Source organism: Nomascus leucogenys, chromosome 15 (genome assembly GCF_006542625.1).
Source record: "Nomascus leucogenys isolate Asia chromosome 15, Asia_NLE_v1, whole genome shotgun sequence".
Classification (NCBI taxonomy): Eukaryota; Metazoa; Chordata; class Mammalia; order Primates; family Hylobatidae; genus Nomascus; species Nomascus leucogenys.
The window spans coordinates 78,717,023-78,744,990 of record NC_044395.1 but is presented as its reverse complement, the minus strand read 5'-3'; the positions used below and the strand labels follow the sequence as shown (position 1 = coordinate 78,744,990).

Sequence of the window (27,968 nt, the reverse complement as noted above, 5' to 3'; positions counted from 1 at the left end):
CCAGGCATGGTGGCAGGCACCTGTAGTCTCAGCTATTTGGGAGGCTGAGGCGGGAGAATGGTGTGAACCCGAGAGGCAGAGCTTGCAGTGAGCCAAGATCACGCCACTGCACTCTCCAGCCTGGGCGACAGAGCGAGACTCCATCTCAAAAAAAAAAAAAAAAAAAAAAAAAAATACATGGAAAGTGCTTAGAGTAATAGTATCTAATACATTGTAAGTTCTCAGTAAATTTAGTTATTGTTATTATTATCATAAGCTTTTTCCTCTCATAGACCCTAGCAGCTGTGTAAACACGCAGGCAACTCTTTTTGACAGAGCAACACCAGCAGCAGAGGAGAGGAGAGATCCCTGGTCTTTAGGCAGATACAAAGACAATGTGCCTGTCTGGACAGGCTTCCAGGGCAAGTAGCACTCTTCCATGTCCTTGAAGGACCCTTTGGTATATCACATGTAAGGCTGCTTCCCTATGGAGAGGGTTGAGCTCTCATCTGAAGGTGAAGTCTTTGTCTGTCACTACATTCCAGCCCATTACCTGAAGAGGAAGCAGCACTCTCAGACCAGAACCCAGAAATGAAGGGGGTTGGCTCAGGCCAGAGCCAGAGCTGATTCTGGATCTTGTCTCAGGCCACAAGAGACAAGACTCTGCAGGACAGATTTCCCAACCAGGATACCAAGACAAGGATCCCCTCAGCACTTTGGAGTGGCTGGCCAGGACTGAGCTAGCAGGAGCGAGTGGTGTCAGACTGCACGCTTACCTTTCCATTTACCTATGTGCCAAACTTCAGTATTTTTTACGTGAGCTTTAACATGTTGGGGAGTACCGTTCTGGGAGGCCATGCCTTTGAGGCAATAAGCAAGACAGTGACCAAGTGGAAACTGCTGGAAGTTCAAATGACGGGAAGCTTAGCAAAAGCTGCTGCAGATGTTATGTTCCAGCCCTTTGGAGAGAGAAGAGTTATTAAAGAGTCACAAACCTCATCTTGGCAGCCCTGCTTGCTTATAGATATGTTTAGATTCCTGTGATTATTTCCTTTTCACTCCCCCTAGCATTTAGTAAACTTCCTCCTGCAAATACCGCCCTGTCTCAGCTGCACTAATGGGAACTGAGGAAAGAGGGTTTCATCCATCCTTAGACTAGAGTTATTATTCAGGAAAACAATACTGTCCCTTTTTCAGGAGACACCATGGTGCTGAGAGACTTCTGGATCAGGAAAGGGGAGCTGGAAGAGGCAGAATGAGGGCTGCTTGCTCATTCGCCCTACCTGAGCGCAGCCCCTTTTAGGGCTCATTATTTGAGCAGAGTGCAGTCTTCCCACTTTCCAACAGTAGCCCAGTGGAAACAATCTACAGCCTGGATTTGCCTTCAGGAGGAAGACCACTCATTAACTAGCAAAAACATTATCTTCCCCTTAGTATTTGAGGGTCAGTGTTTCTTGTTTGTTTGTTTGTTGTTGTTTGAGATGGAGTCTCACTCTGTCACCAGGCTGGAGTGCAGTGGCGCAATCTCGGCTCACTGCAACCTCCGCCTCCTGGGTTCAAGCGATTCTCCTGCCTCAGCCTCCCGAGTAGCTGGGACTACAGGCACCTGCCACCACACCCCGCTAATTTTTGTATTTTTAGTAGAGACGGGGTTTCACCATGTTGGCCAGGATGGTCTCGATCTCTTGACCTCATGATCTGCCTGCCTCAGCCTCCCAAAGTGCTGGGATTACAAGTGTGAGCTGCCAAGCCCAGCCGGTTTTTGTTTTGTTTTGAGATGGAGTCTCGCTCTGTCACCCAGGCTGGAGTGCAGTGGCGCAATCTTGGCTTATTGCAACCTCTGCCTTCTGAGTTCAAGCGATTCTTCTGCCTCAGCCTCTGAAGTAGCTGGGACTACAGGCGTGTGCCACCACGCCCGGCTAATTTTTTTTTTTTTTTTTGTTTTTTTTTAGTAGAGACAGGGTTTCACCATGTTTACCAGGCTGGTCTGGAACTCCTGACCTCAGGTGATCTGCCTGCCTCGGCCTCCCAAAGTGCTAGGATTACAGGCGTGAGCCACCATGCCCGGCCAGGTCAGTTTTTAAAAGTGATGAAATCCCAAAGTATTTATATAGATCAAAACCCTAAATCCAGAAACAGATCCCAGGTAAGATCATAACCTAAAGACTGTAATTTTTGTTTTTTGTTTTCTTAAGAGATGGATCTCATTCTGTCACCCAGGCTGGACTGTGGTGGCCCAATGGTAGCTCACTGCAGCCTTGCACTCTTGGGCTCAAGGGATCCTACTGCCTCAGCTTCCTAAGTAGCTAGAACTACAGGCTTATGCCACCACACCTGGCTAATTTTTTATTTTTGTAGAGACAAGGTCTTGCTGTGTAGTCCAGGCTGGTCTCAAACTCCTGGGCTCAAGCCATCCTCCGACCTCAGCCTCCCAAAGCACTAGGATTATAGGCCTGAGCGCACCTAGCCATCCTAAAAACTATGTTTTGTAAAAGCAAGTCATCCTGCTTGAATGAGCAAAATTATTCATACTCCTAGTTCCCTTTGGTGTTAACTGCATCCCCAAGGAGAAGGAGAACTCAGAGGAATCAGCAACATTATTTGCTTTGGCCAGGAATTCTGTCCCAGAGTTCTTCAGAGAAATTCCACTTCCTCACAGACCTACGGTGATACATGGGCTTTGGAATCATAGTTAGCAAGCTTCGGTTTCCTCATCTGCAAACAAGCATCAAAATAGCAAAACCTACCTCCCAGGGTCATTTGGAGGATGAAATTAGGTAAATTAGATGAAAGCATCCCATCCTATGTGTATTCATCAGGGTTCCCCAGAGAAGCAGACCCAATAAGTTAAATCTCTACCTCTACCTCCATCTCAGAGAAAGAGAAGGAGAAAGATAAAGAGAGAGTGCCATTGATTTGAAGGAATTGGCTAACACAGTAGTGGGGGCTAGCAAGTCAAAAATCCATAGAGCAAGCTGCAGAATGGATATTCAGGTAAGAGTTGAGTCCAAAGGCTAGAAACTCAGGCAAAATTTCTCTGTTGCAGTCTGGAGATAGAATTACTTCTCCAACAAACCTCAGTCTTTGCTTTTAGAGCCTTTAACTGGATGAGGCCCACCCACATTATGGAAGGTAATCTGCTTTACTTAAAATCAATTCACTGTAATACGTTAGTCACATCTAAAAAATACCTTTACAGAAACATCTACATTAGTGTTTGATCAAACAACTGGTTTCCATAATTGACACAAAATTAACCATCATACCATGTAAGGGTTAGAGTTCTCAACAAAGACATTTCCCTCCATCTTCCCTTCCTCTCTCCTTTTTAAAGTCATTGCTGAGGTCTGAAGAGGTTTCACTTAATGCTATCTCTGGCATGTAGGCCCACAAGCTGTTAGAACCTAAGCAGTGGGGTCTGTGTGTCCCTTCTATCTCTCTCAGATCTGTTTCTGCTGACTTCACATCTCAGGGAAGCAGTGTCCCTACTTCCTGAGTCAAGCCCTAGGATAACTTCAGTGGTTTTCCATTGAAGCCTGTGCTCCAGGCACAGATACACAGATACAGAGTTTTCCTCTATATCCTGTACAAATTGTTTTCAATCTGCTTCTCTAATATTTGCAGTGTTGCATTCCTTATTTTTGTTTCTGAGGTTTGATCAGAAGACGTGGGCTCTGCCACAGCGAGAATATTTTAGCTACCAGGATGACCTTTCTGGCACAGGTTAGTTAGCAGTGACTGAGAGACTGTAAGGAAAGATTTTTGTGAGGGAGTAAGAGTTAACTCCCTGCCTAGAATGTTTCAGGTGGCATTCTGCCTGGAAGTAGAGAGCTGGACTCCATTCCATGGCAGAGATTTATACTCTGCAGGTGATCCAAAATGCTTCTCATTTTAATGGAATGTGGAATTGCTTTTGCCAAAGTTGAAGAATGTCTAGATGGGATCTCTAAGGCAGCAAAAGGTTGTGAAAAGAGCTCTGGACCAAGAATTAGAAGACTGGAACCCTGCTTTGCCACTGTGTCCCCATATGATCATGAGCAAGTCACTTCATGAGCTTAGGCCTCAGCTACCTTTTTATAAGATTCTGGAAACAAAACTCCACCTCATCTTTGCACAGACACCACTTGACTGCTTTCAGAGCACTTTCACCATTCATCATCTCTGGTCCTCACACCAACTTTGTGAGGTAGACGGGATACTGGTATGGAAATTGGTACTTCTGTTTTTCAAGCAAGGCCACTAAGGTTCAAAGAGATTAAATGACTTGCCTAAATTCACACAGATGGGAAATGATAAGGCTGGGACTGAATCCAGGATCCTTAGTCTAGCTTGTTTTAGGGTACCCTTCTGAATACGGTGATCTCCATGAAACTGTACGGAAGAGCACACAGTGCTGTTGGCAGAAAAGTAGTGAGCAGATCCGATGTCAGAGAGGAGGTGACATTGCCTTCACACTCTCCAAGCACCCAAGGCTTTGGAGGGAAATGATAGTCTGAGTGGACTCCCATAAACCAGAAGGAGGTTGGTCTCCAGCTACTCAGATTAACATGTTTTCTCATGCTGTTGATTCAATTCAGAAAACATTTATTGAGGCTTTATCATATGCCAGGCTCTCTACTGGGGGCAGAATAAGCAAGCAGTATAATGAAAAGTAGACTGGTAAGTTTTGTATTTGAAATGTAAACAGAGGGCTTTGGGTTTACAGTCAAAGGTACAATTAAGTCATCCTGGAGAGATGAAGGCAAATACAGCTGAGCCCTGTAGGATGAAGCAGGATTGAACATGAGGAAAATGGAGAAAAGTGATCTCTGCCCTACTCTTCCTGCTTGGCCCCTGTGCCACAGCCACCCCTGCTATGAACTGCCATTCTACATGAAGCCAGCAGCAGACAGCCTGTTTGCTGCAGAACCTGCCAGATCTAACCCTGGTGGAGCTTTACTATTGCTTGTCAGATTTGATGCAATGCCCTGAAGCATATACTGCAAAGCAAGAGGAATTCTGCCTGGCAGCTCTTAGAAGAGTATACAGCAGGAGGGGAGGCCCATGGGCCCTTGGCAGAGAAATGGGCAGGTTGGAAGGAGGTATTTTTCTTAGTGATTGTGCCTACCCCCTCCTAAGGGGCTGAGAGGCAGGAGCTGTTGCTTTGCATGTGTGATTTTAGACTGGAGTGTTTTGTGTCTTTATTTTAAAACTGGTTTCTCAGTCTCCTGTGCAGTTTTCTGTCAGCTCGTTGCCATGGAGAAGTGGGTTGGGGCTGGAAGCTCTGTCCTTCTCTGTCAGCATTTCTGGACCCACCAGCTGCCTCCTGCCCCTTCTACAGATGGAGGGGGGGCAGGACCACATTTGGTGGGCAGACCTTTTCTCCGCAAGCACTGGAACTGCACCTCAGTTCCCTTTGGGATGCTAGTTTCATTTATCCATGCATTGACTCAGCAACTCTACATTGAGTGTCTTTTATGTGCCAGGCATTGTGCTGTGCTCTGCAAGTACAGAAATGACTTTGGCTGGTGGCACATACATCTGTGGTGGACCCTGCCAGCCTGTTCTGTTACAACATCCCTGTCTGTTACTGTTCCTCAACCTCATTCTTTTCAGAATTTGAAGGACTGAATTTGTTTCTCTTCCAATCTTTATAACTGCTCATTTAGGAGCTCCCTGGAAGTTGCCTACTTAGTCTCTCCACTCCTGGATCGTATTATTCTTTGCATCCGGAGCACCCAGCACAGTGCCTGGGGCAAAGGAGGGACTTGACCAGGAAGTGTATATCTGATGGAATTCTTTGTCAAACGTCTCAGAATGTCTGTCTGTCCTGTCTTTCTTCCTCCATGCTGAGCCTAGACGCAGCATGTCTGGCAGCATGAGCTAATGGGAAACGATGGGTTTTTGAACTAGATAAATCTGTGCTTGATATGATCTGAAGCAAGTGGCTTCTTAGCTTGGAGCCTTAGTCAAACCCATTATTTTCTCTAAACATGCATCACAAGTCTATCAGCAATTGAGTTTTGACAATTTAAAAAGCAGTGTAGAAATTCTTGGTGGCCATTTAATCCTACCAGCGGCTCTCCTGGCTACGTCCATGTGGGACCCAGATGAGAAAAGTTGTCCTGCAGAGAACCCTGGGTTGGGATCAAGAGACATGGAACTGTGTCCTGGCTGGAACCCTAATGTATTGTGTGACTTTGATCAAGTCTCTTTCCTTACCAAGACCTCAGGTTCCCTATCTGAAACATTTAGGAATTGGGTTAGGTGATCTTGGAGGGTTCTTTAAGTTCCCCAAATCTGAAGATTCAGCTTTAAAAGAAAAATCTTCTCTCAGCTGCTTCCACCACCATTACCAGTGTCCCTAGGCTGGAGGCTGACCTCAGCATGACCCCTTCTGCCAGCCTCTGGAAGCTGCTCTCCCAAGAGGCTCTGGGCTAGAACACTGATATTGGATGCAGAAATCTCTTTCGGATGTAAAAGTCTCCTTTGAGTGCATCATCTCTGTTCTCACCCCCAGTCCAGTGGCTAGGCTTGGCTTGCATCCCAGAACAGAGGAGAATTGCTGGAAGGAGGTTTTTGGTGGTTGTTTTTTTTTCTTCACCTGTATCCTGCTTTTCCTCAGGACCTGTTACCTTCCTGAGTCTTTGGCTATTAAGGATTCTATTTCCTGAGCCATCTGTGACCCAGGGCTCTGTGCTAAGCAGGGTGAAGGATATAGAGATACAGAAGTCATTGTCCTCACAGACAGTCTCACAATCTGTGACATGGACAGGTGAAATAAAGAACTACAAAGTTCATGGGAAGCTCATCAAGGGAATGCTATGGACTTGGGTTCTAGGCATAGCCCTTATTCTGTCTTCTCCAGGCCCCAGTTTTCTCTTCGGTAGAGTTTTGAGGGTTGGGCCAATGATCTGTAGGTTCCCTTGCTGCTCTGAAATTTAACTATAGCTCAGTGTAGGCATGATTGTTATAGACATTTTAGAGGAAGGAGGACTTGAGTTGAGCCTTGAAGGCTAGGCTAGGATTTGGATTAGCCCAGGATAAGGGCATTCCTGATTGCGGGACGGGGAGGGGTGAGCATAGACAGATCCCAGGCTAAGGGCAGAGTGTGGGAAGCCCTGACCAGAACACAGGGTTTGTGTGGGATACAAGAAGTGAGAGAAATATCAGAGCAGGCAGCACTTGCCTTCCATCTGAGGGCCCTAATCCTCAGGGGCTCAGGGCCACCCCAGTGATACCTAAGGACAGAGAAATAAGGCAGGTTAAAACCAGGGCATTCTCCCTAAATGGGGACCCTAGTCTGATGCATATCATGACAGAAGACCTCCACCAAGAAGACACTAGGGTCAAAGCAAAGAGAGGCCACTTCTCTCCAGGTCCTTTCCTTCTCACTCCAACCAGCAGGTACTAGGTTGGTAGGAGCAGGGCACAGTGTGGGAGAATAAATCTGTTCCTCCCCAAATGTTTTCCTGAACTCAGGGTGACAAGGGATATTTTGGCTATATCCTTGGGGTTGGATTCTAGATTCATCTACCAGGACTATGAATCAAAAATCACATATCCTAGACCTGGTTGTGACTTTCATCCTCCTAGTCTCCTGGCTAAGGCTATCTTGACTCCTCTCACCCCTCTGTACCCACAGCTTCACAGATGCCAAGTCCTCTTGGTCCCACCTCCTTGCTTTCTCTCCATCCTGCCCTCTTCTGCATCCCACTGCCACTGAGACAGCTCAGGCTTTGTTCGTCCTCCTCCTGTTAGACTTTGCCTTCACCTCCAAATGATCTCCCTTAGACCCTCCTTCCCACTCAGTCTAAGTGTTTAGAAAAGTGCCTGGCATTGTGTGAGTGCATCCTAAATGTGATCTGTCATGATGGCAAGAACAATAATGATGATTGTTATTATGCCAGATTTTGCTTCTGAGGCACAGATCTGATTCTGCTACTCTGTTGTCCAAAAGCCTTAGTGGATTCCAATTGGCTATGAAATAAAGTCCAAAATCTTTAGTCAGGCTTTTTGAGGATTATATTTCTTGAGCCATCTGCCATATGCCCCGTACCTATCATCCCAAATTTATTTCCTTCTGCTATGTTTGGCACCACTTCTTCTTCCACCAAGTGGAACTACCACCATTATCTTTGCAATCTCCTCCTTTCCCCAGCTAGGTCTTTGTTCCCACTGGTCTATCTACTTAGAATGCTCTTTCTTCCCTCTCCCTTAACTTCTTCTTCCTCCAGGAAGTCTCTTCTGATCCCTCAGATTATTTATTCCTTGCTAGCAGGTGCCATGAATGGTTCATTTTATATCCCTTATGATATCTACCAAGTAAGACAAAATAGACATTTTATGAATGACTGGAAAGACCTGGTTTAGCCCCCTATTTTCAAGCAAGCTAGAGTTTGAATTAGGGAGTTGTCAGGACTTGTCCAGCCAAACCCCAATACCTATATATTTCTTTGGAGAGATGTGGAAGTTCTCAAATGGACAAGTATTCAGTTAGCTGGCTCCACATGGTCATGACCCTATAAAGTGTATACAAGCCAATTGACTCCTCTTACAGCAAACTGGCAGGAAAGGGTAGAAACGCGGCAAATACTAGCTACGAAGTTGGCCCCTGCCGGGTTGAGATAGGGATCAGTCATACAAGGTGTAGGGGCCTATATTATCCTGGAAATGTCACTATCCTGGAGGGCCCACTTGTGACTAGGGGTCTGACAGCAAGAATCTTAAGGTAATTATCATTGGGTGAGATGGCTTGGATGTTTGTCCCCTCCAAATCTCATGTTGAAATGTGATTTCCAATGTTGGAGGTGGGGCCTGTTGGCAAGTGATTGGATCATGAGGGCAGATCCCTCTTGAGTGGTTTTGTATCATCTCCTTGGTTATAAGTGAGTTCTCTTTCTGAGTTCATGTGTGATTTGGTTGTTTAAAAGAGCATGGCACTTCCCCCCGCTCCCTCTTTTGCTCCTGCTTTCACCATGCAGTGTGCCTGCTCCCCCTTTGCCTTCCACCATGATTGGAAGCTTCCTGAGGCCCTCACCAGAAACAGATGCTGGCACCACGCTTCCTGTAGAGCCTGCAGAACTGTGAGCCAGTTAAACCTCTTTTCTTTATAAATTTTCCAGCCGCAGGCATTTCTTTATAGCAACACAAGCACGGACTAATACATTGCACATTCACATTCCAAGGGGCCCAAGCCAGGCAGCAACTTGGAGGACAGATAAGAAGTTCAGGCCCTTGGTAGTGGGATGTCAGGAGAGCCTAGGCAGAGTGTGAGGGTCCTGCTCAGCCAGTAAGAGTTTGACTCAGGCCTTTAGCCCCCAGAAACTCTCAGATTAGGGGGCACTAATCTTGTGGCTGCACATTCTAGGGGGTCAGCAGGGCTATCAAAGGGAAATGAGCTCTCTTCCTGGGTCAGGATCGACTTAGAAATTGGCATGTTCTCAATTTGGAAACACCTTCTTCTGGTCTTCATTTCCCTTAAGTGGGCAGGACTGGGGGAGGCAATGGCTGCCATATAGCTAGGCTCAGATGTGAGTCCTGCCTCCTCTCCTGGTTCACAGCCTGGCTTACCAGGCCCTTGCTTCCATTTCAAAGTCAAGTCATGATCATGCCACCCTGTAGGCCACCATTTGGAAAGGCCAATCCCAGGCTGACACTCATTGCCTGTAAATGACGTGGAATTAGGGTAATCAGTGGCTCCTAATTCCCCAACAAATGCAAGTGCTGTGCTAATTGCCAGGGTCCACGCCGGCAGATCCCTGGTTGGCGGCATGAAACAAGAGAAGTGGTAATTTGGGGGCTGGAGTTGGGGACAGCCTGCTTCATTGGCTGAGCCAGCTAAAAACCGCATTACCCCCTGGGTGAGGCACAGTGCAGCCAGCCAGGGCCTGGCTTCCTTATCAGCTAAGGGACCAGGTGAGTGGCCCAAAGTATGTTTATAGGAGCTGAACCTTGTCACCAGTACTCAGCAGTTTCTTGTCCATTAATGGGTTGTGTTGTTGTTGCATGGGTTTTGGTGATTTTATTTTATTTTATTTTTTATTTTATTTTTTTGGTTCTTTGAGGAAGATTCCACGAGCAGCCTGGCATGGCACTGCTGGGGCAGTTCATCAGGGATAAAGCATTCTGAACCTTGGTCTGCTGTTACCATGGCAGCATCACATGTCCGGACATTCCAGGCAACCCTTACTGGCATCTGCTATTGTGACAGATTCAGATGGAGAAGGACCACTGCTCTTCTCCGTTATAAACAGAGCAAGTTGTGGAGACAGGGGAGCCATTCACCAAAGACCAGGGTCTTAAAGAAAATGCTAGTCCGTCGAGTTGGAGGCTTCTTGATGAAATAGTATTTGAGTGATTGTTAAAGCTTTTCTGTTGGGGAAGAGATGCAGCATCAGAAGAGACCTCCTGGAGGAGAGAAGTAAGGGGAGGTATGGGCAGCATGAACAAAGGCCTGGCTCAGGGGCGGGGTGGTAAATGAAGTGTGTAGATGGGGTGCACAGTTGGGTTTGGTGGGAGAACACACCTTGTTGGAGGTAGGCAGATGTTAGCCGTACCTCTCTGAACCCTGCTGGTTTGAACCCTGTCTGGCAAAAGCCTGACTCTGTCATCATGCCACCCAGATTCTACCTGATGCTTTTCTCTCTGGAGGAACGGGAAGTGATGGCCACACCTCACTTCAAGTGGGCGCTTCTCCCTTTCTCTTTTGGGTCACAGTTGTTTGTGATATTTCTCGTGCCCATTAGAATAATTGAATCTCTAGATTTCAGATGGGAAGATGCTTGTCTAAGGTCACCCAGCAATACAGAGGCTATAGAACTAGAAGTTACGAATTTAGGATCTGGACAGGCTGATGTTGGTTTGAGTCCTGGCTCCACCACTTAGTTTTCAGCTGAGCCTGAGCCTCAGCTAAGCCTCAGCTTCTTCAAGGGTAAAATAGTGATCCAGAACATTCCTGCCCTCTTGGCTTATTTTGGTTGTGAAATGAGATAACAGAAATAGTACAGCGTAGTTCTTGATATATGGTAAGAGCTCAGGAAATGTTCATTATTAAATGTTAGTTATTTTCCATATAAATGGACCATTATATTCATCTTTGCTCCTTTTTCCTTCTCTTTCCTTGCATACATAAGGTACCCAAACATCACTTTATCTAGAATTGATATTAGAGGAATGTTTGTTGACTAGTTGAATGTGCGAATGATGGGAAGAAGGAACCATCCATATTGTTGGGCTCTACACTTCTGTCCAGTGTTTTCAGCTTTGGTGCAGTTTAGTTTCCATAGGGTGGGAGCCAGGCCAAGCTTAAAATCTGTCCTGTGTTGCTCAGCTTGCAAGTCAAGTGACTTGCTCATTCAGTTTTCATACCCAGCTGCCCTGTGGCCCAGGACTTAAACTTCCCAGGGCTTTAGGTTTCTTGAAGGACAAATGGGATGGATTCCTCTCTACCTTTGGGCCCAATAAATGGTATTCATGGTAACTGACATCTAACTTTATAACATACAAAAGGTTTCATTCACTCTTCCATGAGCCTCACCACAGCACTGGAATTGTCAGAACAATAGCCCCATGTTATGGATAAAGACACTGAGACTCAGTAATAGGGAGTGGCTGGTCCAGAAGCACACACAGGAGAGCAGGAAGAGGGGATCGCACCCATCTTCTGACTCTAACACTGGTGGTCTTTCCACTGCATGAAGCTTTTAGGGTCTGTAGTTCTTTTACGATATGATCCCAGTGAGGTAAAGAATACTAGGCTTGGAGTGAAAATACCTTGATTTTGGTCATGACCCTGTCACTTACAAGTTTGCAGCTCTGAAATGAGCCACCTCTCTTCCCAAGGTGCTTATTCCCTGACCTTCTTGCTTCAGGGTTGTGGTGGGGCTGATGGAGCTTTGGAAGGTCTAAAACTCCACATGAGTGACTGAGGAGAAGAGCACTGTATCCATGAGCCACCGTGAGCTCAGCAAGGCTGTACGCCCAGCACAGCCAGCCAGATAGGCTGTAGAATTACAGCCTGGGTATATTGGGAAAGTTACACTTCATTGTCTGGAACATCAACCATCAGATCCGGGAGGGCCCTTGCACATCACCATAGCTGGTGCTTTCAGTTTATAGGTGCAGGAACTGAGATCCTGTGAGAGGTAGTGACTCACCCAAGACCACGTGTTGAGTTAGTGGCAGAGCCGAGACTTAGAGCCCAGGTCTGACACTCAGCCCTGCACTGCCATGGAGCCATGTAGCTGTTAGGAAGGGAAAATTTTGCATTTTCTCTTGCCTGAGTATCTCATTTGAATTCATTTTAAACCATTAGATAAAGTGTTTCTCAGAGAACTGTGTGCATCAGACAGTATTTTCAACAGTCTTTGTTTTTCGAACTTTTTTTGTTATGAAAGTAATATACGATCATGGAAGTAAATTGGGATAATAGAGAAATGTTCTATTTAGATGACATCAAATTGAGGGATATTCTTAGCCCTCAGAAAAGATATTTTTTAGATGGAGGCTTTTAGACCAATGGTTCTCCAAACCCTGCATCACCTTCTGGAAGTTTAGTTACAGAAAGTAGGAGAGTAACAGTCCACCGAGGGAGGCCTCTGAGGACTTAACTTAGTTCTATAGACTTGAGATAGTTAGATATACCACTAATGGTAGTAATAATAATAGTTGTTGGCATTTATTTGCAGAGTCTCTTCCAGGTAACAAACAACTTTTTCATAGGTGGTCTCATGATTATTTGATTGTTAGAAGAATCCAGTAAAGTAGGGAAAACAAATACTATGTTTCTATTTTACAAAGGAGAAATCTGAGCCCAAGAGAGATTAAGTAATAGTGGAGCTGCTGACTTCAAACAAATACTTGGCATAAAGAAGGGAGGCACCTAACAAATATTTGTGAGTAAACGAATGATTGAATGAATGCTGACTCCTCTTTTAGGGAAGCCTCTAGAAATCATTTTGTCCAGTGGTTCCCAAACTATGCTCTGGGAAGCTGTAGGATTCCACAGAGCCAGTTGGGAATAGTGGGAGGCTGAGTGGATAGGGCTCTGAGCCTTTCATCCCTGCTCCAGTCAGAATAACTTCAGTGCTGCCTGTTTTATGCACTGGGAGATTGAAAACAATTTAGCGAGTCTAACTCCTACAGCAGTGGTTCTCAAACTCTGTTGTGCGTCACAGCTCTGAGGGAGATTCTGACAGTTGGTATAGGATGGGCATCAGGACTCTGATTGTTTACCAGCACAGATGGTCATTGGGCCACTGTTTGAAAAATAGTGTCCTACTTCTGAGAGTTGGAGATTGCAAGACCCAGGGAGAAGCAGGAATTAGCCTTGGTCATACAATCCTGTAGGAACATAGGCCCCACTAGGTGTCTGATCCTTGGGTACCTCTTCCACTGCCCTTCCCCCGGTACCACAACTGCAACCGTGCCAGAAAACAAATGACACAGCAGAGAAGAACAAAATGGTTTCCATAGCAATGCTTAGTGGCTTGTGCCTGTCAGGATGCCTCAGACAAACACTAATCTGAACCCTCGGCTAGAACTTGTGTCAAATGTTACCTACTTGTTCCATGCAAGGGGTCCATGGAGATGAGAAGAAGGAGAAGGGATAACACAATTTTGCCATGTGCCCCTGTATTGGACGATTTTCCCAGATTTACTAATAGCTGGCCTCAATATAGACCAGGTCGAGGAAGGCTGAGAAGTAGATCCTGGGCAGGAGATGTGGGCAATCCCAACAGCAGAGGGGAAGATGGGGAAGGGAACAAGTGTCCAGTGAGCATGTGTCATGTGATGGAGTCTGTGCTGGGAACTTTACATATTCGTTTAGAAAAAGGCAGGGAAAAGACGATTGTCCTTATTTACAGATGAAGAAACTAAGAATTAGGTATATACAGTAGGTGACAGAGGCAAGATCAAATCCAAGCCTGTCTGGCTCCAAAACTACTTAGCAGCAACAACTCTCTCCCAGTTCTCTGACCCACTGAGTGAGGACTTGAGATATATACTGCCCAGCTGGCTTTCCTTCATCTCAGGAAGCAGAGGGTCAGCCTACAGGCAGATGGATGGGTGCTCATGTGAAGGGCTGGGATGGACTAGGCTAGGCTAGGCCTGCCAGGACAGGGTTGATCCCAGAGTTGGAGGTGGTCTGTTCAACCCCTAGCTCTAATAATTCCCTTCCTCCATAACTGAGGCTGCAGCCACCCTACTAAATGCCTTCAGCATGGGCTACCCTGACTGCCCTGCCACATGTGTGGGTGTGCACATACAATATAGCAGTTGCTTCGGATTGGTGATCCCAGTGGATGGTCTGCCCAGCACTTTGATTTGGGTTCCCCTCAAGGGAATGAGCCCCTCCTGGGGCAAGTAACAACTCTTCATTGCTAAAACAAATATTTATTGAGCACCTTTTATATACCCATACCTTTTCTAAGTGCTGGAGATATAGCAGTTGAATTAAATGAAATGTTTGCTGTCATAGAGCTTTTCGTTCTGGTGGGGAAACAGACAAACAAAAGTATATGATAGGGTATTATGTGCTGGGAAGGAAAATTACGCAGTGTAAAGAGAATGAAAGGATGAAATTGGGTGATCAGGGAAGGCCCTGTAAGAAAGTGCCATTTGAATGATGCCCTGATTGAAGGGAGGGAGGGAGGGAGCCATATGGTTATCTGGGGAGGGAGGTTCCAGGCAGAGGGAACAGCTGATGCAAAGGCTAAAGCTGGAAGCATGACTGCCCAGTTGGAGGAAGAGCAAGGAGACCAGTGTGGCTGAAGAGGAGTGGATTAGAAGAGGTGAGGATGAGAGTGGCAGCAATGGGTATCAGAGAGGTAGCTGGGACCAGATGGTATAGGACCTTATAGGCTAAGGTCCAGACTTGGTATTTTCTTCTGAGCTAGAATGCCATTGAAGGATTCACACTCTGAGACAAATGTGCCTCGCCTCAGCCTCAAAGTCTCTAGCGCCCTAGTCTGGGAGGGGAATCTGCCACTTGGGGCTGAGCCCACAGGAGGCTGAGTAGTCCTAGGTGGAGACATGTATAGTCATGTAGGGAGGGAGCCCAGTGGACCTCACTGGGCTTCCTTATCTTCATTTGTGTATTTATTCTTAGAACCAATATTTAAGGGTCTTTCAGGACTGCCTCATTTTTGGGTGGCCTCATACTACTTGGGAATTAGATGTCCCAAAGAGAGTCTGGCTGCAGGGTCTCATGCAAACACTGCATCCTCTGGGAATGCCACTGCTTCTGCTGACAGCTTGCTTCAGGAGAGGAGCTCTGTGCCTGGGTTTCCCAGCCCAGCAGTCCTGGCAGCTCACCAGGGTTAGAGAAGAATCCTACTTCCAATGGGAACAGTAGGAGAACTTGGGCCAGTGGTTATAATGATCTGAAATGGTAATTTTCCTTTCAAATATTATGTGTTTTTTTATGAAGTAGGGACATTCACAAAGGCAATTTATATTTATTAGCCCATGTAGTATGTATGCATCCCAGTCAAGCACTTCATTCAAGAAAAAACAAAAACAGGAGCTATAATTTAGAGTGATAAAGGCACCAAATTGGGCCCCATCGAACCATAAGCACAGTGTTACCTCTTGAGCTGCTCACCTGATAGCCCCTACCATTTGTCATTCACACGGTTTCCCAGGTGTCAGGTTTATCATCTCTTAGGCTCACCAGAGGTCTGTATTTGGGGTATGCATTCATTCGTTCATGTCTAATAGGCACTTACATTTTAAAATGTCCAAAACAGAACTCCTGATTTTCTCCCCCAAGCCTATCTCTCCTCCAGGCCTCCTCAACTTCATAAATAGCACTACCATCCACTCATTGCTCAAGGAATCAGTTTTAATTCCTATCTCTCTGTATATATAATGTATCAGCAGGTCCTAGAAATCCTATCTCCAAAACAGTTTATAAATCCATTTATCTCCATCCCCACTGCTACCAGCCTACTTCGAGCCACCTTCATGCACTGCCTGGTTCTCTGCAATGCAGTAGCCTCCTAAATCTGCTCCCTGCATTTTGCCTTTGTAATCCAGCCTTCAGAGAGCAGCCTTTTCAAATGTAAATCAGAATTTGTCATTCCCTGCTTAAAACCCTCTCTAGCTTCTCAGCATTCTCAAACTTCTAACTCCTCACCTGGCATCCCAAGGCCCTGCTTCCCCTTCAATTTTTTTTTTTTTTTTTTTTTTTTTTTTTTTTTTTTTGAGACGGAGTCTCGCTCTTTTGCCCAGGCGGGAATGCAGTGGCACTATCTCGGCTCACTGCAAGCTCCACCTCCCGGGTTCACGCCATTCTCCTTCCTCAGCCTCCCCAGTAGCTGGGACTACAGGCGCCCACCACCGCGCCCGGTTAATTTTTTTGTATTTTTAGTAGAGACGGGTTTCACCGTGTTAGCCAGGATGGTCTCGATCTCCTGACCTCGTGATCCGCCCGCCTCGGCCTCCCAAAGTGCTGGGATTACAGGCGTGAGCCACCGCACCCGGCCTTCCCCTTCAATTTTAAGGCCTGCCTCTCCCTTGGCTCACTTGGCCCCAGACACACGTGGTCACCCTCCTTGCTATATCTGGAACTGGCAAAACGCCTTCCTCCTTCCAGCCTTTGTATTGTCATTTCTTCTGCCTGCCAAGTTCTTCCCACAGGTATGGCTGGCTCCTTCTTGTCCTTCAGGTCACAACTCAGGGGCCACATTATTGGGGAGGACTTCCCAACTACCTGCCCTTCTAAATCATATACAGATTTTTTTATAACTCATATTACTAGCTGCATTCTGTTGAATTGTATGCCTACTTGCTTGTTGTTTCTCCCATTAGAGTATAAGCCCCTTGAGGACAGGGACCTTGTGTGTTGTTTGGTGCCATATTCTCTGCAACTGCTTGAATATTATAGGCACTCTATAACTATTCATCCACTCATTTATTCTGCAACTCTGGCAGATGAAAAATAAGTACGCAAAACACAGAGGATTTTTAGGGCAGCAAAACTATTCAGTATATTATAATTAGGTGGATCCATGTCATTATACATTTGTCAAAACCTGTATAATGTACAACACCAAGATCATCCGTAATATAAACCACCCACTTTGAGCGCTAATGGTGTGTCAATGGTGCGGGATGTTGGTGGGGAAGGCTATGAAGTAAGTAGAGGCAGGCAGTATTATGGGAACTGTCCATACTTTCTGCTTAATTTTACTATGAACCTACATTTTCTCTTAAAAAATAGTCTATTTAAAAAGAAAAAAATTCATTAATATATATTAAAACTATTAACCCATTAGTTTTTTCCTGTTTTGTACTGTAATAATTTTTATTGACATGAAGTTTAATAAAATTTTACTGTTCAGAAAAAAAAAAAAAGATAAATAAGTGAAAGACTCTCTTCCCTTGGGGGTTTGATCCATCTCAGGAATTAGCCACTGCCTGGTCTTCCTGAGCAAATCTTTCCAGAACCTCACCTCCCTGCGCTGTCACTGTGGGATGAACACTCAGCTCTCTAACCCAGCACTTGGGTTTTGTGGGAGCCTAGTTGATGTGTACAAAATGAATTGAACGGAATTGGGCATAGCACCAGACACAGACCAGATACTAAGTAGGTATAATATTTATTCAGTGATTGGAACTTCTAGGGAGAATTCTATCTCAGATTTGTGTCATCCGTCCCCATGTGAACTCTAGTACCCTAATCTTCCTGCATGTGGATTCTTCTGGACCTGCCACTGGATTCCAGAGCAGACCTTCTTACTACCACCTCCACTATTGCCCTAATACCCTAGCTTCCTCTTCTGCACACTGGTGATTCCCAAACAGGCTTGAGGAGAGCAACGTAAGGAGGCTCTGGTGGTGACCAGGCTTTAGGAATGGCAACAGTGCAGCTGCTCCTGGGCCAAGAATGGCATCCGTTCCTCCACCCCTCTGCTAGTGCCCCTCGGAGATTGGCATGTTCATTTAATAAGATGACTTTTAATGGAAACAACCTGAAAGTTCCAGCCAGGTCTAAAACACCAGCATACGGGCCAGGCCAGATAAGAGATAGGAGAACAGGTCCTCCAGAAACTGTTTAGGAGTTTATGCGGGCCGCAGGTTCAGCAAGGGGAAGTGGACTTGGCCTCCAAAGCAGCGAATGTGGCCTCAGGCTAAGCTAACAGAGGTGGAGCCTTGGGGACTACGTGTGCATCTTGGTGGGCTCTTCATCTCTGGACCTTAGCCAGCTCTGGGTACCATACTTCTAGAGGGATGATGACGACAGAGAATCTGCTGAGGGGGCCCTGGTAGGCAATGGGGACAAGCTACCAGGTCATACAGAGGGAGGAGGTATCACCAGGAGTGAAGAAATCTTGGAGGACAGGAGAGCAATACCTGAAGGGATTCAAATCCGAAGGTGCTGTGTGCATGCCCTTACTGCTCCATCTGCCAGGGCCACCTTTCTTTTGGCAGCACCAGGCTCCACAGCAGACCTGCTGGTCCGCAGCCTCACTCTTGTACCACATCACGGTGTGCTTGCTTCTGGACCTCTCCCAGCCTGTTTCCTCATCCACAGAGTGTGACCAAAATATCTTCTTCCCAGAGCTGTTAAATGAGATGGGTGATACAAAAGCCCGTAACGCCATATGTGATCATAGTAGGCCCTCAAGAGGGTTAGTTTCTCTTTCTGCCCCCTCTCCCAAGGCAGCCAATAAGCCCAGAAAGCCAGCAGTTCTGAGAGAACACAGAATTCAGAAAGACAGTCTGTAGGGAGGATTTCAGTTGTTTATAAAACAGGCCAACATGTTTCCACCTTGTAAGTTCTAAATCTGTCATCATAGCTCCCTAGATCTAAGAATAGTCACCCACTGGAGCCAACGTGCCACAGCACGCTCTCACTGCAGGTGACTGAGGAAATGTGTCCACAGCAGCCTCAGCAGCCTCCTACTCCTGGGGCTGGGGGTGGGGAGGGCTGGCCTCTGCCTGTCCCAGCTTGGCTGTTTCTGAACCGCACCCAAATGCAGTTATCTCTTCCGTGCAGTGTTGATCCAATACGCGCCTCACTGGGCTGCTGTCAGATGAGGTGCCTGCAGTGATGCCAGGGGGTGGTTGAGAGGATCGGGGAGGTAGGCCAGTGGGGACCTTTGGCATGGAATTGCCCCACTGTGGGCCTCAGTTTCCTCCTATGTAAAGGGAAAGTGATTGACAGAGAGAACTGGGCAACCTTTTGAGGAATGGGGTTCTAGAAGGGGTTCCAGAGCAGTCCTAGCCTTGCAGCTTAGAACCCATCAATTCAACACACTTATTTATCACTTGAGCCAAGGCCTTTCTTTTGTCTGGTTTGAAGGAGCCAGCCTGGGGAGCATGTATCTGCCCACTCTGCTCTTCTGTGTCCACCTTCCTTCTCTTTCTTATACACTTCCATATCCACTCACACCACCACACAAGTTCTCCAGGATTGGAAGGACTTTTGGTTTGTCTCAGCCCAGCCTCTGCCCACTGTGGGACTGCCCTGGGGGCTCAGGACCTGTGGCAGAGTACCAGCTGTGTTCCAGAGCAGTCTTCCAGTCATTGCAGCGTTCTTCCTGATAGCGAGCTACAATTGCCATGCCCATGGCTGCTGCTTTCCACATCCATGGGTTCCCTTTGGCCCTCTAAGAAAGAACAAGCAGCTCCATTCTCTCACTAGCCATTCATTCATTTGTCCTTTCATTCACACAACAGCATTGAGCGCTAACCTATGCCAAGCACTGTTTCAGGTACTGGGATATAGCAGCAAACAAAACAGAGTACCTAACTCTCAAAGAGCTTGTGGAGAGAGAGATCATAAAATAAATAAACTGTAAAAAAAAAAAATGAAGAGAAATAAAGCAGGTGAAGAGATAAGACGGGAGTAGGGGTAGACTGCTATTTCATATAGAGTTGTCAGGGAAGGCCTCTCACATAAGGTAGGACTTTCACAAATACCTGAACAACATGAAGGAATGAACCTGTGGCTATCAGGGCCAAGAGCATTCCAGATAGCAGGAACAACAAGTGCAAAGGTCCTGAGGCAAGTACTATTTGAGGAACAGTAAGAAAGTCAGTGTCACTATGGTGATGTTAGCAGAGTGGATCATGATAGAACATGATGTCAGAGAAGGAGCTGGAGACCTGCTGTTGTTTATTCTGAGTAACAGAAGAAGCCACTGAAGGATTCTAAACAGTGCAGTGCCTTGTCTGACATAGGTTTTAACACAATCACTCAAGTTGCTGTGTGGAGAACAGAACATACAGGGAAACAGAGGCAGCAGAGAGACCAGTTGGGCAGCCCTTGAGCGGTGATGGGGCTGGTGAGTAGTGTCCAGATCCTGGCTGCATTTTGAACATTACCTTCCCAAAACCCTTTTTCCACAGGCCCTCCCCTTTTCTTAGCTGGTGGATAGCCACAGCCTCCTTGCTGGCCTCCTTGCCTCCAACCCTCACCTCCCATCTACTCCTCTCACCTCATTCTCAGGGCTGCTGTGGATCTTGGTGTGAAGGGGACCCTAGGCCTGTCTATTTTCCCACATACAGCCTTCTCTGAAGCAATGTGGGCCACAAACCCGAAACATCCCCAGAGTAATCCTGTGGGTGAACAGCCCCACTTCCTCATTCTGGAATAGCTTCTTCCTGCTGCCTCAGCTCCTGCCTCAAGGATATCCTTGGCCCTGGAGAGTGATGGATGGACTAATTCCTGAAAGGGCCTGTTTTGGTCCATGTTTTGCTGCTGTAACAGAATACCACAGACTGGGTAATTTATAAAGAAAAGAGATTTATTTAGCTCAATAAATGGTTCTGGAGACTGGGAAGTCAAAGATCACAGGGCCACATCTGGGGAAGACCTTCTTGCTGCATCATAACATGGCAAAAGGGCAAGCAAACATTCAAGAAAAAGAGAAAAAGAGACCAAACTCCCACGATAATTAACCCATTCCCACAGTGACAGCATTCATCCATTCATGAGGCCAGAGCCCTCATGACCTAATTGCCTCTTAAAGGTCCCACTTCTCAACACTATTGCATTGGGGATTAAGTTTCCAACACCTGTACTTTTGGGAACACATCCAAACCATAGCAGAATCCAACACTGACAGTGCCTGTGTCCTCTGCCAGGCCCAATAGGACCATCATCCTCATAGCCATTCTCATGGCCATTCTCTGCATGGCCTCCTGGGTCAGTGTCTCCTAGGTCATGCTCTCCTCTATGCTACCTCCATCCCTTAGAAATACTCTTATTTTTAAAATCATCTCTGCCTTACTGTTTTTTAAACTATTTGAACAAAACGAAAATGAGGGTCACCCTTCCCCCATTTCTCCCTCTCTTCGTCAGAGACTGTTCTCAATTTGGGATGTATTCTTTTCAATTTGTACATATAAAAATATATAGGGGCTTTGCATAACTTTATGTTAAAAAAAGTTTTAATATGTAAGGATCCTAGTCTGAAGGGGGCCCTGGCTTTTTGGAATCATCTTCTATTGATGAATGTTCTTGAGGCCCCCCAGTCTTTTGCAGTTGCAAACAGTGCTACAGTAGACACCACTGTCCATGCCCCTTGTGTACACATGCCATCATTTCCCATAATTGTCTTTTCCCATGGCTGTCTTCCTCAGTGGATGGGGACCCTGAGTGCACAAACTGAATTTTCCTCTTCTCTGGGTCTTGTATGCAGCACAAGTCCTAAACCAGAAAAAGCACCCACATGATGAAATAAATGGACTCAGGTTGGGCAAGAGCATGGCAATGTGAATAGCCTGGGTGAATTCAGGGAGCCGACAGCAAGCCTGTGGGGCTGGAACACTGAGTTGGGGAACAGGGGTGATGAGAGACAGACTACTGAGGGCCTTGGGAGCCAGCTAAGGGGCCTGGACTTGGTCTCACAGGTGCTGTGGAGACAGGAAATTTTCCATGGGAGGACCTAGACCAGGCTGTGTTTCTGCCTGATTTCTCCCACCCAGGCCAGCAGCCTCAGCGTAAAGGATAGGGCAAGGGACGTGAGGACCTGATCCCCTTTTTCCATCCTGCTGTTGCCATTGAGACCCAAAGCACTTTAGGAGGCCCACTTCTGGGATTCCTCACTCCCCATTCCTTGCTCACAGCAGGACCCTAGGGACAATTCTACCAGTTGCTGCCAAAAGGATGGGATCCCTATGAGCTTGGGTGGCTAAACACTCAGAAGTGTCTCCCAAACTTACCCTGCTCCAAGGCCCGCCCCATCCTTCCTGACATGCACCAGAATCCAGAGCCCTCCTCTCTACGAGGGCGCTCAAACCTCACCCCTCCTCTCCGTCAGCCTGGTAGTGGAGAAGAGCAGTCCTGACTGTTGATCTAGGCCTATGCGTGCCCTTGGAGAGGAGGAGAAAACATGGACCATTCGCTACCTAATTTCTTGCGCCTATCTCTCCCTCCTCTTCCCACTGCCCAGCAGATGCAGAAGGGGGCAGGGCCTCAGCCCCAGCGCTCACAGGGCTCAGGGAGATTTCTGCTCCTCTGCATAGTATCTTTCTCTCGCCAGCTGGAGTTCTTGCCTTCCATTACTTCCTGTGTTCCCATAGGTGGCCTGTTACTCTGTACCTTTTCTTAATTACCTGGGAAGCAGTGTTTTTGCTAGAGAGAGCAGTACAATATTAAATAGAAGAGGGCCTGGAGCCAGACTGTCTATGTTCGAATCCAGCTCTGCCTCTTGTTACCTTGCACAGGTCACGTCATCTCTCTGCAAAATGGGGATAATATTAGATTGCACTTCACAGGTTTGTTGTGAGGATTCAGTGAATGAATATTTGCAAAGTGCTTATCACAGGGCCTGGCATATACCAAGTATTCAATGATTCTGTTACCATTTTCACATGGTTTGGAACTAGTGAAGGCGCCTGAGATTTGGGAGTCCTGGATTCTAGTCCTGACTAGAATAGTTGTGTGGCTACAGACAAGTTATTTTACCTCTCTGAGCCTGGTTCTTCATCTGTAAAATGGAAGTAGTAATACCTCCGAGGGTTGCTGTGGAAATTAAGATGACATTTTTATGAAACTGAGAAGCACCATCTCTAGGTCGCAGCCCTCATGCTCATGGTCAGAGGTAGTGGCTACATCTCCAGCTATCGCATCCACATTCCCAGTGACAAGATGGAGGAGGGACAAAGAAGAAGGAACAAAGAGTGTATGCCATCTGTCTTTTAAGGAAAAGTCCCATAAGCAATTACAGAACATTTCAGCTTGACCCTCACTGATCACACCTAGCTGCAAGAAAGGTTGGGAAATGTCTTTATTCTGTGGTTCAGGAGACAACCAGGAGGCTCTGCACACATGCGCAGGTGTTTATTCCTCCTTGGCAAGGTCCTCCAGCAGAAATGCTGTCCCCTTCCTAGCACTGGGCTGCAGTCCCAGCACCATAAGGCCCTGTGAGGACTTAGTTGCCAAGAAGCTCGGGCAGGTGCCACAGACCTGAACAGATTTGGATATTGTGTCCAGCTTGTGCCAGGGACCCTGCCAGTCCTGAGGTTCCGTTGCCTGCAGGGCTCTTAGGCTGACGCAAGTATGGTGGGCTGTGAGCTCCATCACTCGTCACAGCCTAGATTGAGCCCTGTGAGCAGGAGGCCTGAACTCCAAGGGCCTAGGGAATCCCTCTGTAAATATGGGGCTCTCCACCCAAGGCTCAGCCATGTGCCCTGGGATCAGTAAAGCAGATCTCCATCAACCAGGTGGGATTCCGGTGTCTTCAAGGACCTGACAAGTGCCAAGCACACTGTAGAACCCTCTGTAAAGCCAGGGATCATCCTCTAACTTACCTGTTTCGAAAACTGGACGTTCCATGTTCCGTGTAGCTTAGGGAGAGGCTTTGTGCAGGCCACTCTCCTTCCTCTTACTTCTGTGTGAGAACAGCTTGCATAGTAGCATCTTGCTGAGTCTGGAGGGCCTTGCCAGCTTCATTGTGCCCCTGAAAAGGTGGCCCTAAGTGAGGTTAGGGGGTGAATGAAACCTATTCTAAAATGCTGGAGGAGCTTATTACTGAAAGATGTCCTGCTGCAAGTCCTTCTGTTAAGGGGATAACCAATCCTTTGCTTTCTGAGTTCAGCATCCTGGCTTTTTTTTTTCTATAGGCTTGTTTAAAGTGTTTGGAAACCCCAAACTTCCTATCATTCTACTCTAGACCTTCTCATCTGCCGCTGCCCCTCCATCTCCTCTTTGCTGTTTGCCACTGGTGTGGCTTTCCTTGCCTTTTCCTCCTCTTCCCATGATCTGCTTTCCACATGGGTTTGAGCTGTCACTGTGTCAGGCATAGTGCTGGGGCATTGCTCCTCCTCCTGGCAACCCTATGAAGTTGGTGGGGACCTACATACCATTATCACACAGTTGTGTGGTAAGGTGGGACCCAGGACAGCATAGCGTAGTCCATAGGCCATAGTCTATAATATGTGTGGAGCAGGGGATGGGAAACTATGACCAAATTTGACTTGTAGCCTCTTTTTGTGTGATGCTGCAAGCTAAGAATGGTTTTTAAAGGGTTATCAAAAAGAATACATGACAGAGACCTAACATGGCCCTCAAACCTAAAATATTTCCTATCTGCCCTTTATAGAATGAGCTTGGCAAGCCCTGGGATATAACATGCAGACTTTAGCACAGATTCTGGAGCCATCCTGCCTGGATTCTAGAGCCTCTGTTTTATTCTCTCTAAAATGAGAATAATCTGTAAATTGTGGCTGCCTCACATGGTTATTAGAATTAAATGAGATAAAGTACACAGAGCACCTAACCCAAAGTCCAGCTTTCTTTGGAAGTACTGCGGGGGGATATTACTGGGCCTTTACCAGGCTTCTCAACCCAGTGGGCATGAAAATCCTGGCTCTAGGCCTTTGGCTACCCCGGTCCCAGGCGTAGCTTCCTCAGAGTGTGTTCCCTTTGGCTGGAGGAGAGGGACCTGCCAGCTCCCCACTGTGCTGTGTCCTGCTGGTAGGTCAGCTCTGCCTTCCTCCCACCCCCATCCCTGCTGACGGTCAGCTGGTGCCACTCACCAGGGCCGGGCACAAAGCCCATACCAGGTGCTGAACTAGGGGCAAAGGTACCAAGCCTCTTCCACTGTCCCTACCTCGTGCCTCAGCTCAACCTGGCTGGAACTCCTGCTTAACTGTAGGAGATGTGGCCTGGGGTTCATCCTCTCTGTATGCGCTTCCGCATTTGTGGGCCAAACAGGCAGACATCTGTGTTTCCCTAAACCCAAGCTTTTGGCCAGTGATTGCCTTCCTACTAAGGGAAAGGGAAGGGAAAGGCAATCCCGGGGCCCAGCCAGCTACCCTCTTGATAGAGTGGTCTGCAAAACAAGTTTTCAGTGGATAATGAGTTAAATGTAAAGAAGATTTAAAAATTCAAATCATTGAACTATCAAAAAGAAGTTTTTACTGTGTAGAACCTTACACTTATCAAAAGACTGAAAACAAAATTTTAAGTCAAACTGAGAAAAAAATAGTAATGCTAAATATAGCAGAGAAAGAACTAATATTCTTAAAATCAAAGTCTTTCAAACAACAGAGCTCTTAATAGGTAACAACAGCAATAACAAACATTTATGTAGTACTATGTGCCAGGCACCATTCTGCGTCTTTTGCATACACTATACTTACTCATTTAACCCTTGTAAACAATTCTAATAAGGTATTACTGTCCCCATTTAACAGATGAGAGAACTGAGATATAGAAAAGCTAAGTAACTTGCTTGAAGCGGCACAACTAATAAGTGGCGAAGCTGGGATTTGAACCCAGTCCATCTGGCTCTTGGGCCTGAGTACTTAAACTCTTCTGTACGAACCAGGAAAAGGATATGAAGCAGATAGTACACAAAGGAGGAAATATGAATATCTGATAAACATTAGAATTATTTTTCTGTTTCAGTGGTAGTCCAAAAAGTACATATCAAAACAAGAGATACCATTTTTGTCTTCAAATTAGGAAGATCTTTCAACATTATAATACTATTAAATACTTGCAGTCCCAGAGTAAGACAGAGATTCTCACAGATTGCTGAAGTTATATGCAAGTAGCCTTTCTGAAAAGTATTCTGGCAGTACTCAAAACAGTACTCAGGCATCTCACAAATGCCTATACTCTTTGACCAGGAATTCCCATTCTAAGAATCTAATTTGAGAAAATAATTAGAGAGACAGACAAAGACTCATGCATAAAGGTGTTCATAGCAATGCTATATAAAATAATGACAAATTAGAAACAACCTATGGATCTGATAATAGAATGCAGGTAAGTAAATTGTTTAATCTTCATAATAGGTAATTAGGCAGCCATTATAAATAAATGTGTATAACAAAAGACACCATAAATTAAGTGAAGAGACACAACACAGACTTCTGGAAGAAGATACTTCCAAATGCACATAACAACAAAGAATCATAGAAACAAAATAATACACAAAGAATACTTGCAAATCAGTAAGGAAAAGGCAAACAACCAAAGAACAAAACAAAGAATGTATATAGACAATTCACAGAAGAGGCAACTTAAACGGGTAATCAACATAAAGCACTACTGCTCCATCTCACTAGTAGTCAGGGAAATGCAAACTAATTGAATGTACTCATGAGAATGGCAAGAGTCTAAAGGTAAGACATAGGGAAACAAATTCATATCTATTGTTATGAGAATATAAATGTCTAGTCATTGGAGAGATATTTGGCCATACTTCCTAAAAGTAAACATGCTTGCATATACATGCATGACTCATATACTCCCAGGGATCACCCTGTACAAATAACAGTTTGTACAAGGAGACATGTTCAAAGACTTTCATTGCAATACTGTCTATAATAGCAACCATATTAGTATTGTTGTTGCATAATACTATATATTTTCAGTTGTTGTATAATAAAACAGCAGCAATGATATTATTAAATAACTATCCATCAGAAGGGACATGGGTAAGTGAAATATGATTTATACATAACGGGATACTATGCACGGTTAAAATTAAAATAACTGAACTAGATCTGTAACTACCAGCTCAGATAAATTTCAAAAACAATGATGAGTGTAAAGAGCAACTTGCAAAAAAAAAAAAAATATGTGAATGATTCTATTTGTGTAAGTCTTTAAAACAAACTAAAAAGATCACAATATTTAAGGACACATCTATGTAGCAAAATATAAAACCATGCAAATGATGTATACCAACTTCAAAATAGTGGTTACTTCTGAGAAGGAGGGTTGGATAGAGGGACAAGAATGGGAGGTGGGGCATAAACTGTATCTTTATGATTTTTTTTAAGAGAAGGGTTGAAGCAAATATGGCAAAATGTTAGCTAATGTTCTTAATCTGGGTGGAGATCTGCGTCTTTCTATTAAATTATTTTCTGTTCTTTATTGCATATTGAGAAGAAAATTATTTTTAATTTACTTTTTTGTTTGTTTGTTTTTGAGACAAAGTCTCGCTCTGTCACCTGAGGTGGAGTGCAATGGCACAATCTCAGCTCACTGCAACCTCTGCCTCCTAGGTTCAAGTGATTCTCCTTTCTCAGCCTCCTGAGTAGCTGGGATTACAGGCATGCACCACCATGTCTGGCTAATTTTAATTTACTTTTTGAATAGTTTACAATCCATGGAGAAATATTTGTGCTACAATGTTAGAAAGCGGGACAAACATATATACAAATATTTATAAATTTCACAAATTAAAGGGTTGAAAGAGATATCCAAAATATTGCTAGTAGTGGCAAGGGCAAGATTCTGCAAGTTTGTTTTCCTTACACATCCATATTGTCCATTGTTTCTTTTCTTTTCTTTTGTCATGAAGATATATTATTTTTATGTCCAGAAGATTTTTTTTAAACAACTACAGAAAAACGTGAGTAAGTTTAGACCTAGGACAGTGTCTAAAACCTAGGAAGACATGTTATGTTGGGTGAGCTGTTGGAGTTACCTGGGCATGAATGTTGGCTTGGCCACTTTCTGGCTGTATGAATTTGTTCATTCTTGTATCTATTCAGTAAACACCTATTGAGCACCAACTGTGTACCAGGCACTG

General features: G+C 45.6%; 1 protein-coding gene across 9 annotated transcripts in view; it reads left to right on the top strand.

Moving 5' to 3' along the window:
* Nucleotides 1-27,968, top strand: part of SERGEF (secretion regulating guanine nucleotide exchange factor) — a 230,645-nt gene that overhangs the window by 201,348 nt on the left and 1,329 nt on the right. The gene's annotated exons all lie outside the window — the stretch shown is intronic.